Consider the following 11,835-nt stretch of genomic DNA (forward strand, 5'->3'; position numbering starts at 1 on the left):
TGGCTTCCAGATGGGATGGGGCCATGGAGGGAGGTTGATCCCAGCATGGAATACCCATCCTCACCTCAATTCCCTCACTGCATTTAAGTTTCCATAATAGCAGCATTACAGAAACAAGCAACAGCATTCAGGACGTGTCAAGGTGAACTAAACCTAAAGACCTCCCCCTTCTCAGGAACCGGCTCAGTCCTCTCCTGCTCTCTCTCTACCCTGAACTTGTGGGACTGTAGGGGAGGGGTCTGCAGAGGCTGAAATTCCCCTCAGGCTCCAGCAAGTGTCAGAGACAAGTTCACATGTCAGAATAAGGAGGGAGCCCAGAGTCCAGACGTGGCAGAAACCTTGCCCCCATGTCTTGGTGGGGATAGATGATGCCTGCCCTGGAAGCTCCTTCTCTCCCCGATGGAGCTGGGATTGAGGTGGGCCGGGAGCGTCACCCGTCCTCTGTCCTTCTCACACTCTGGAGCAGCGGTGAGGAGGAGGACCGCGCACTCCCAGGTCTGAGGGTGTGAGGTGACGAGCATGGAGGCCGCCGAGGGCCATCCACCCCTGCCCCGGAGGAGAGGACAGCCCTACTCACAGTGCTCACCGCCCCCTGGGGAACGAGCAGGGGTGTGACTGTGTGTGCAGTCACCTCACTGTCTGTCATGTGCCCCTAGGGTGGGATGCAGGGGAAGGAGGCAAGTGGCAGAGGCGCCCATAAATGGCGCAGTGACCAAGGAGCCCCTGGCGTCCCACCACCGTGTACAGGCCCAGAGAAAAGAAGTCAGGGGCCAGTGGCTTATGGTGGCCCCAGCCCAGACTCTCCCCCTACTCCAGCTCCCAGAGCCCAGACAGAGGGAAGGCCCCTGGAGCTCCTCCACGGAGGGCCAGGCTCCCAGAGGCCGTGGAGCCCCCAAGCAGGGAAGGTTCACTTCCCCACAATGTATTTAATCAACTTTCACAGGACTGGGAGCTCACGACAGACTCGCGGTCTGTGACCTTTACCTACACGCGTGGCCCAAGGAGGCCCCCAGGGGACAAGTGGGACTTCACAGGCTCAGGGATTGTGCTGGGGTCGTAGCAAGTCTCACCTGCTGTCAGCCTTGCTCACCCTAGAGCCTGGAGGGGGAAGAGGCCAGCAGACAGGATGTGTCACCCAGCGGGCTGGAAGTGACCTGCGGAGAACAAGGGTGCCGTCAGCTTTCCTCCCCGGCCCGTCCACACGGGAAACCAGGGAGACAGGAGCAATTCCACAGAGCAACCCGGGGCTCTGTGTCACAGTCACTCCCGTGCTGCAGAGTCCTGCTCCAGGAGGGTCCCCTGATCCAGGTGACAGCTTGAATGGCCCTGCCCTACGCCTGTCAGGACCCCAACATGCGGGACCAGGACCTGCTGAGGGGGAGCGGCCACAGGCCTGCTTGTGCTGTGCTTTCTCCCTGGAGCCAGGTCTCACCTCTGGGCCCCTCCTCCGGGGCCGACACCGCACTGGGGGCACAGCCAGGGGCCCTGGGAGGGGCTGGGACCCAGAGCACAGCACAACCTCCAGAGCTCAGCAGAGGCTGGCACAGAGCGGGGCCCCTGAGCCTGACTGCTGCCGGGTCCTCTCAGGGGCACCAAGAGGTGAGTGCTGGGTTTGAGGGTGCTGGATGCCCAAGGCACCTGTCGGGAGAAGTGACACAGAGGGACACTGACAGAGCAGCAAGAAACAAGAAGCTGCAAGTCCCTTTGCCCTTCTCCTTCTGTGAGGTGCAGAAAGGCCAGCAATGGAGGGCCCCCCACTAAGAGTCCCCACAGGGGGACCCACACTGACCCCACACGGGGACCCACACTGACTCCACACGGGGACCCACACTCACCCCACACGGGGACCCACACTCACCCCACATGGGGACACACACTGATTCCACATGGGGACCCACACTGGTTCCGCACGGGGACCTGCACTCACCCCACACGGGGACCCACACTCACCCCACATGGGAACCCACACTGATTCCACATGGCGACCCACACTGGTTCCGCACGGGGACCCACACTCACCCTACACGGGGACCCACACTCACCCCACACAGGGACCTCTCAGAGATAATACATAGACTTCACAGAGACCTCTCACAGGAGCCTTATACAGAGCCCTCGCTGAGAAGAGAAATCGCAAGGGACCTGCACACAGTTCCATGCAGTCCACACACAGGCGCCCAGCGCCCCAGCGAGACCACAGAGACCCTTCAAACAGCGGCCTGACACCCACTCAAATGACACCCTGACACCCACTCACCCACTTCTGAAAAAGAAGAATTACAGATTCCCCATGAAAACCCGCAAAATCCTTTCCTTCACAGGTTTTAGTTAGCTTGAGCTCTGACTCACAGTTGAAAGAATGACAGACTTTGAAAAGAAGTAAAACTCTGCCAGCATCTAATGAGGGAAAAATCTTTGTCCAATTTTAAATATCGTTCAGTCAAATGGCATCAGGGGGTCACATGCTTTGTTTTGCTGGGGACAAGTTCCTGCACTCAAAGTGACTTCTCTCCTTTGGAAACATGATGTAGAGAGGCCTACAGCAAGTGGGATCCATGGTGAAATGAACCAGCAAAGAGGCATCTAACCCCTACTTCCTAGCTGTGCAAATGGCGTGGGATTTCGCACAGAATAGCTTGTGTCAGGTTTGTGAGGTTTGCTTTATTTTTCAATGAAGTGAGCCACCTTATCAGACACAAGAAGCTTATTCACAAATGTGACAGATTTTTGGCAATATCTCTACTACATTATCTGGCATATTTGTACTTAACTGCCTAATATTAAATGATATTGTTTATTTTACTCCTTTTAAAATACAGTAGTACAGTCAAGATGGTTGTATGGTATGCATGTCTCTAGAACGTGAAAAAATCCTAATGTTCACCTGTGATAACTTAAACTTCTGAACCATTTAGAAAAATTCATATTTTATATAATTAATAAGAAATGTGCATTTTCCAAGACTCAGGAAATTTATATTTTATTTATTTATTATAGGGCTACAAAAAGGATACATTGCTTAAAAGAATTTTGAAATCTTAGAAAATATGTCACTTAATTGGTGCTTGAAATATATATTACCTCATATCGCTTGGGAATTGGCATTTTAACATCTGTTAAAGAAAGTATATCTTTAATCAGCATTTCTATTATAATAATAATAGAGGTCTCACTGTCTGCCTAATACTTTCCAAATTTTGCACTCAGTTGAGACTACATATTTCTCATTGGTCATAAATTCTGTTGCCCTTTACATGGTAAAAACTGGATAATGTACAGATGTCAAGTATTATGTCTGGTTAAGTCTCTCAGGTCACTCTGTGGGGTAACAGTGTCATGGTCCTTTCTCTCAAAAGAGAGGAGTGAGCTGATGTGAGGGCCCTGTGTATTTTCTTTAATTAAGAAAAACAAATATTCAGGCTGTAAAATATTTTACAAAATCATAGCTATTAATTTTTTGAAATGTGCTCCCTTTGTGACATTTTCTTATGTTACTGAATCACAGAACTTGGGAAAGTAGCCACAGATGTCCTCTAATAGCCAATCAATAGTATTTACTAACTAGACTAGCTCGTTGTTTTCCTATAGATACCCACAACTACAACATCTCACATTCATGAAAATGACACTCTCTTCTTGGAAGTTTAAGCCAATATTTCTGAACCATGTGTTTGAGATAAAACTAAATTCTAGTAAGAGGCATTATAAAATAATGTAATTCCCAACAAAATATATGAGGATTTAGGAAATACTGGCATCTTTCATAGGAAAACACAGTTGCCTCATCTCATCCTGATAACAAGAAATTTGAGTGACACAGCTCTTTGGTCTAAGCATTTGTGTGTGTGTGTGTGTGTGCTTCAGCTGGTCCTCTGGATGGGATGCATTAACATTCTTTTTTTAAGATTTGTGGGCTAGAATAATTTTACATAAGGGATGCATAGGATATGCGGTTTATAAATTAGGCTCTATGGCCATTCTCATCCCTCATGGAATGGAACATGAGGGTAAACAGAACAACCGGCACAAACAGTTTCTGGAAAAACCATTACATTTCCTTGAACTTTCCCAGTAGAAGAAAAAAGGTGGGGACTTCAGGTAGGCAGCTGAGATACATTTGCCCCACAAATAAGTACATAAATTTTAGTCTATTAAAACTGGAAGGACTCCCCCAAAGCTATCTGATGAAAGGATTTGCAAAGAGTAGATCAAGAAGGACAGGCAGGTCTCGGGTCTGCTGGCCATGGCCAGGATACCACCTAAAAGATTTGTCCATAATTGAAGGAGGAACTACAACTTGGCCAAAGTGATGGGTGCTGCTCCTTCCCTCTATTTACTCCTAGATGACCCTGCCTTTCACCACCCTACACCCTAGAGCCCTCCTTCATTGTCTGTCTGGGGACTTAACTGCGGACTTTAGATGAAGGAGATTAGGTGAGGAAGAAGAAGAGGAGAAGGAGGAGAGCAGGAGTGGGGAGGGAACAGGAGAAGGAGGATGATGAAGGAAAGTCATTACCAAAAAATGACTGTGGCCTCTTCTGTAGTCTGGTCACCTAATGAACAAATGGGGACCCTGAGACAGAGAGGGATTCCCCAAACCATACAGATATTCGCTTTCCACAACTGACGCAGACCAAATGCTTCCTCTGCTACATCATATAACCTGTGTGAAAGAATCCTTTTCATAGATCATCCAGATGATAAACCTAGTGTAAATTATTTCCACCACCACGAGGTTATGGCACGTATTACTGTTTTAGCAAAAAAAAAAAAAATCGTTTTGCCACTTAAAGTATTTAAGAGTATACTACCCTTCTTTGATAACAGTCTGTTATTTTTCATCATAGCATGGCTTAAAAGGAAAAGAATAACAAGAGAAAGAAACTTCCAGGAAAAACAATGCAATGTAGTGTGATCCACATCCACCTCTCTGGATAGAACTCCATCATGAAAAACATTAACTCTCTGAATCTTGAATCCACCTGCAATTCAAGGTCATCCATGCAGATTTCGAGAGTTGAAGGCAAAAGTACACAAAATCCAGTTCCTGGAAATACCATCCCTGCTTTGCCCCCATGTCCCCACACACCCCCTCACCTGAGCGGCATGGAGTTTCACTAAGAGACTTCTTGATGGGGAAGCCCGCCAGTCAGAGTGGACAAGACAGTATGCTAGAATGCAGGAAGAAAATGTTAGAACTTCCATTTGCATTCCTCCTCATCTCATTCTTTTAAAATTCCTATATCTGTATAATCTTTGTCTTGCATATAAATTACGGAACCATAGTACATGCATTTAATTTGCAAATGCATAAATCTACACACTGGATCTTCATGCTCAGAAAACTTTTTACTGAGTAGGAGAAGGATAGAAATGTTGGAGAACACTGACATGAACCAGATTCCTGGCCTTTTCTAAGGAATCAAACCAGAATCCAAAACAGCCATGGGCTCTGGGCTCTGTCAGGCAAAGCACATGTGTGTGGCCTGTCCAGGGAGAAGGAGAACCATGAAGAAACTCTAGAATATCTGTTTCACCAAACTCTGAAACTCAGAGGGACCCCGTCAGCCCTGAGTTTCACCTTGTAGGCAGAGGGCAGGTAACACACGTAAGGGGACCATTCTCCCCCCACTGGCCTGCAAACACCATGCAGCTGTGGATTGGTAGGGACCCCAAGTCTGTAGTAAGAGCACAGATCCAGTTAGAATACAGTGCAGGAACTTCCGGACCTTCCAGCAGCATCAGAGCTGCAGGGGGAATGTGTGAGGGTGTAGAAGCAAGGGGGACCTCAGGCAGCATCTAGCAGAGATTGGTGAACAGCAGCACACACCATACCCAGGAGAATGGCTTTTAGTTAAGAATGCAGTGGTTTGCATTTACATTAGATTGTTGAAAGCATCCTGTTGCTTTCGAGGCAAAATTCTGAAGGCAGTAGTTTTATTTACTAATTTAAAAAACAGGTTTTACATATAGAAAATCCACTGGAAGGTGTTTTGGATCAGGTAAACAGTTCTGAAGAAAGAAAAGAAAAATGGACTCATTAAGTCAAATTTATGGATATAGTGACTTGACTAGTAAGCAGGAGAGTAAAAATATTAGACAAAATTAAACATCAGATCAATATACCTAGGGTGCACAACCACTGATCACACTCACAAGCTGGCATATTGAGAAAGGGTCTCAGCTATTAGGCCAAGCAACTGCTGTGATCCAGCTTAAGCACAGGCAGATCGGATACACTTTCTCCCAATTCAGGGGTTTTAAGCTAAGATGAGGGGAGTTTAGTCAATAATGAAGTTTTAGTGAAAGCAGCATCTGTAGTTGTCAGCACTTGCCATTGGAAGATAATGTGTGAACAGCAAGTTGAGAAAGAGAAGTATTTCAGTTTTGATGCCAAAACCAATCACTTGAACACATGACTAGATGTAGAAAATGGACTTAAGAGTCTATACTGGTCGATCCACTGCACACTGTCTACATTACCCAGTAATCTTCAGTAGTTGTCAATATTTCACACACTCTGATCTCTAACACAGCGGGAAGGTCAGATATACTTGTCAAGGTCAAGCTGGATGTCAGTGAAGCACTCAGTGAAAGTGTGAAAATCTTGCAACTTGCTCTCAGATAGATGACCATCAAATGAAACATTTCATGATATGATATATAATAAATGATATATAATATGACATGACATGATTAATGTATCAATACACAAAGGAATGGTAAAAAATACTGATTGATATGATATGATATGACATATAATACAAACTATATGATATGATATGACATGCTTGATTTATCAATACAAAAAGGAATGGTAAAAAAAATACTATACATTACAAACTTGAAAAAAGTGTTGCCTGATAATCTCTGGAGACATACTCTATTTTTAATTTCATCCCACATGGCTTCATGGGCTATCATGTCTACACTCTTTTTATTAGGGTAACATTTTTGCTTTTACTCAGTATATGGATAATTTAGCAGTGGTTAAATTCTTTTTTATTAAAACACTTTGTATTCAAATTATGAGCAGACTTTATATACAGTTTATTTGTGCATGTGGATGTCTTCTTTGTTTTATGTCATCCCACTCTGATATCATTTCACCAGTTTCCTACTGAATAGAGTTGGGGAGGTGGACTGATAAGAGATTTAAATCCTAAGCAAAGGGAATCAACGTGCCCAGGCTGAGAAAGTATTTAAGGGAAGATGGATGAACTGAAATCTTACTGGTGGTTTTCACATTTATGAATGTTTACTGTATCAAAATATAACAAGTATAAAATATGGGAGTAGGGGAGCTAAGCAAATCTTAGAAAACAAATTCAAGCTACCAATGCACTTACTCTGTTAATCTGTCCTTCATACAAACAGATGTATGGGTTTGGCTAGAAGACCTGTACTTTTCCATTGATTTCTAAAATTCTAGAATGATGCCTTCCAATTGAAGCTAAATGCTTCCCCCATGCTTCATTTGTCTTGTGAGAGGAAAAAAAAAAAAAAGCAAAAACAACAACAGCCCTGATGATATCCAGAGGTAAGCCTGGACATAAATACCAAAAGGTATCACAGAATACCAATGCCAAGCAAGATTACTCTGAGATAATGATGAAGTGAGATAAAGTGAAGGCAATTCACAACTGTTTTCTAAGTACAGAAAAAGAAGTCACTGTGCCATCCCCCCAAAATACCAAACACTCCATTCTCTTGGTTAAAATGAGTGACATCTACTTTGTTTCCAGTAATGGCTTTATTTTGACTATAGTCTTCCCTCTTGTAGCTAAAATTTATTGAGATGAATTATAGAATTGCCTTGGCTTTCAGCATCCAATTTAAAGTGGCCCATCACTTTTAGACCCTCTCCCAAGTCACCCAACTAAAGCCCAAATCTTGTAGTAGCTCTTTTCTAACACCCTCTTACTGAGGCACCCCAGGATTCCCCATGGTGTGTGTCTTCCCTCACTGCCATGAGTAATCAATCCAACTTGTTCTAGACTAAACTGGTTCCCAGGTATGTTCCTGGTTGTTTGGCTGGAGAACATAGACGTTGGAATGATCTCATCCTAACCAGCTAACTCTGGCACCCCGTGGAGAACACCCCCATTCTTCAGCCCTTTCACTAAACACTGCTTACTGCAGAAAGCCTTCTCTACTGCCCCAATGAGGACTGGTCCCCTGTGCTGTGTTGCCTAGACCACTTTGCACTTCTCCCCTGTGACAACCACTGCATATCTTTTTTTTTTTTTTTAACATCTTTATTGGAGTATAATTGCTTTACAATGGTGTGTTAGTTTCTGCTTTATAACAAAGTGTATCAGTTATACATATACATATGTTCCCATATCTCTTCCCTCTTGTGTCTCCCTCCCTCCCACCCTCCCTATCCCACCCCTCTATGTGGTCACAAAGCACTGAGCTGATCTCCCTGTGCTATGTGGCTGCTTCCCACTAGCTATCTATTTTACATTTGGTATTGTATATATGTCCATGACACTCTCTCACTTTGTCACAGCTTACCCTTCCCCCTCCCCATATCCTCAAGTCCATTCTCTAGTAGGTCTGTGTCTTTATTCCCGTCCTGCCCCTAGGTTCTTCATGACCTTTTTTTTTTTTTTTTCTTAGATTCCATATATACGTGTTAGCATACGGTATTTGTTTTTCTCTTTCTGACTTACTTCACTCTGTATGACAGACTCTAGGTCCATCCACCTCACTACACTGAAAGCTCCTTGCAGGCAAGAGAGAGGAGTGAAGCATGTCTGACCACATTGCCAGTACTTACTCTAGTCCCTGATGAAAAGTGTTTATTAAAAGTTTGTTAATTAATGGACACAAGAATTAAAGTTTTCTAACTTACCTTCTGTATAAATCACAGGAGTGTAATGACATCTCTCAAGTAGCCAATATATTTTGAGAAGAATCTGTAAGAATAAAACAGCATTAAAAATTGATGTTTAATAGGGCAAAGAAAATTCCCAATTACTGAATTTATCATTTATTTTATATTTCAAATATGGATATCCTTGCAGCTTTTGAAATTTTTCATTGTAAAATTTAGGTGTTCACAGAACATGGATTAAAAAGCAAATTTACTTCGAGGTATTGTTTCTATTTTGACACAAAGTCATAAAAAAAAAAACTATTACCAAAGAAGATGTTTAAAATAATTTAAATATGTGACTTGTAACAGCTACATATATTGTAAATCTACTGTTCTAAAAATAAGGAGCAATTATCCCTTGTTTACTTTAACATTTAATATGCTGAACAGTCTGGAGAACCATTTATTTACTAACAAATATATGTAAAATAGGGTAGTGAAAAACAACTCCGTGTGCTTTTTTGACTGTTTGAAAATTATATTTGAATTATTGAAAAAACTGAAAATGTTTCACAACATTATTTGAAAGATGTGTAAGAGAGAGGATAGGAAAATATGCCTGCATATTTATTGCCTAACAATTTAAATTACAAATATGGAGAGTACAAACTTTCAGTTATAAGATGAGTAGTTCTAGAAATTTCATGTACAGCATGGTGACTATAGTTAGTAATAATGTACTGTATACTTGAAGTTTTCTAGAAGAATAGATCTCAAGTGTTCTCACCACACACACAGACACACAGGCACACACGCACACAAAAGATAACTATGGGAAATAATGAATATGTAAATTAGCTTGATTATGGTATGATTTCCTGATTTCACTTTGTGAAATGATTGTGGAATCATTTTCACAATGTGTATGTAGATCAAAACATGATATTGTACAACCTAAAAATATACAATTTTTATTTGTCAATCATACTTCAATAAAGCTGGAAAAAATACACAGACGTATATATACAGATATATACATGTATACATATATATGTTTTGTGTATGTATATATGCACATACATATGTGTGCGTTTTAGCATCCTTAAATTTGCATTACCTATTCCAGTTTTTGCTGGAAAATACTATTTTTATTGCTCCACAAAACATAGCACACCAAGGTTGATCAGCAGATTTGAATCCCAAGTAACTGTCCTCTCTCTCCAGCAGTTTCTGACAGGTTTGCCTGTCCTTGGGTTTGGTGAATTCCCTCCCTGCTCTCACCTCCACTGGCAGAATCCCCAGCTTACCCCGACCCTCTAGTTACAGCCCTAATCCTCCAAAAATTTCATGAACATAAAGAAAGGTTTCTCCTCAGGAAAACACTGCATGGTTCTACTGTTGACCAACTATGGGTTTATAATATGATCAATTCATGTGATTTGTCTATAAACCTGGAAGGGCAAATTGAATAGATTTTATTTTTTCTCAGAATAAGTGAAGGTACACATCAATCTACAATGGAAAATAAAATATCATTAAAATGTACTTAAAAAAGAACTCCTTGCCTAGCCCTAGATCCCAGAGGTTTTCTCCCAGGATTTTTTCTAAAAGTTTTATAGTATTATATTTTATATTTAATTTTGTGATCCATTTTTGAGTTAATTAGTGTGAAAGGGGTGAAGTTTGGGTTGAGTTTTTTTAGCCTGTGGACATCCGTTTTCTCCAGCATCATTTGTTAAAAAGACTAGGCTTCCTCTCTCAGAACGAAATTAGTAAAGTGAACAAAAAAATGAAACATAAAACTGAAAGTGAAGATTTTTATTCTTTGTAAAAAAGTTTTAATATCTCTCCGTTAATAAACAAATAACAATTTATGGATAGAGTTATGTTAAACAATAATTTTGCAATTGAATCATGCTCAAAATCAACCCACCAAGTTTGAGAAAAAGACCTCGTTAACTGAACCGCTATGGAGACCAGCACAACTCCCAGGTATATTGGTGAATTTGAGAGAGAACTTGATAGCACATGGCCGCAGTTTACTTGGCTGAGTGCCACCTGCATAGGCACAAATGACCCAGTTCTGAAACTCATCTGGCTCCTGAGCAAACGAAATGTAAAGGACTATGTATTAGTTTCCTGTTGATGCATAACAGATTACCACAAGCTAAGTGGCTTCAAATAACACCCATTTATTAACGTATAGTTTACAGCAGGCTGGATTCAATGGTCAGAGTATCATAAGGCTGAGAGGAAGGTGTTAGCAAGGCAGATTCCTTGTCTGGAGGCTCTAGGAAGACATCTGCCTCTAGGCTCATTTAGGTTGTTAGAGTACGGTTCCTTGCTGTTGGAAGTGCTAGGTCCCTTATTTTCTGGCTGTCACCCAGAGTCCTTTCTCAGCATCTTAAGACCACCCACATTCCTTTTCATGTGTTTTCCTCTGCCTTCAAGCCAGCAATGATCTATCAAGTCACCTTGTACATCAAATCTCTCTGACCTTCTCTTCTGCTGCCAGATGGAGCAAACTCTGTACGCAAAGTGCTTACCTCATTGGGTCCAGTCCACCTGGATAAACTCTATGTATTAAGATCAATCCATTCAGTTTTAACTACAACTGCAAATTCTCTTCACAGCAGTATCCAGATTAGTGTTTGAATGAAGAATCAGAGAACAGGAATCTTGGAAGACCAGGTTTAGAAATCTTCCTACTATAAGCCTGTAATGAGTTAAGTGCATTTAAGCCCTTCTGGGATTTCCCAGAGGGGTCTTGTAGTTGATGATGAAACATTCTAGTTAGTTACCATGTGATATTTACACATTAATCCTCTACATCTTCCTGGGACCTGCGATGTCCTCCAGCTCTTCCACATTCATCAGGTTCCATAAAGTTCCTCAAAGGCACTACCATCCTCACCTGGTGTGGCCGAAAATTCCACCAGTGGCAAAGCAGGAGATTCCTTGAGGTGCCCCTTGATGAGGGGCAGGAGAGAGGACATGGTCTTCTTTTCTGC

General features: G+C 42.4%; 1 long non-coding RNA gene across 1 annotated transcript; it reads right to left on the reverse strand.

Annotated features, from left to right (window-relative positions):
* Positions 1-1,093: 1,093 nt before the first annotated feature.
* Positions 1,094-11,362, reverse strand: LOC130706985 (uncharacterized). The gene is made up of 4 exons (XR_009007012.1): positions 10,758-11,362; positions 8,861-8,924; positions 5,098-5,171; positions 1,094-1,154 (listed from the first exon to the last, which is right to left on the reverse strand). It is a non-coding gene; the product is annotated as an uncharacterized LOC130706985 (long non-coding RNA).
* Between the last annotated feature and the right edge of the window lie 473 nt (positions 11,363-11,835).

This window comes from Balaenoptera acutorostrata, unplaced genomic scaffold (assembly GCF_949987535.1).
Source record: "Balaenoptera acutorostrata unplaced genomic scaffold, mBalAcu1.1 scaffold_1069, whole genome shotgun sequence".
Classification (NCBI taxonomy): Eukaryota; Metazoa; Chordata; class Mammalia; order Artiodactyla; family Balaenopteridae; genus Balaenoptera; species Balaenoptera acutorostrata.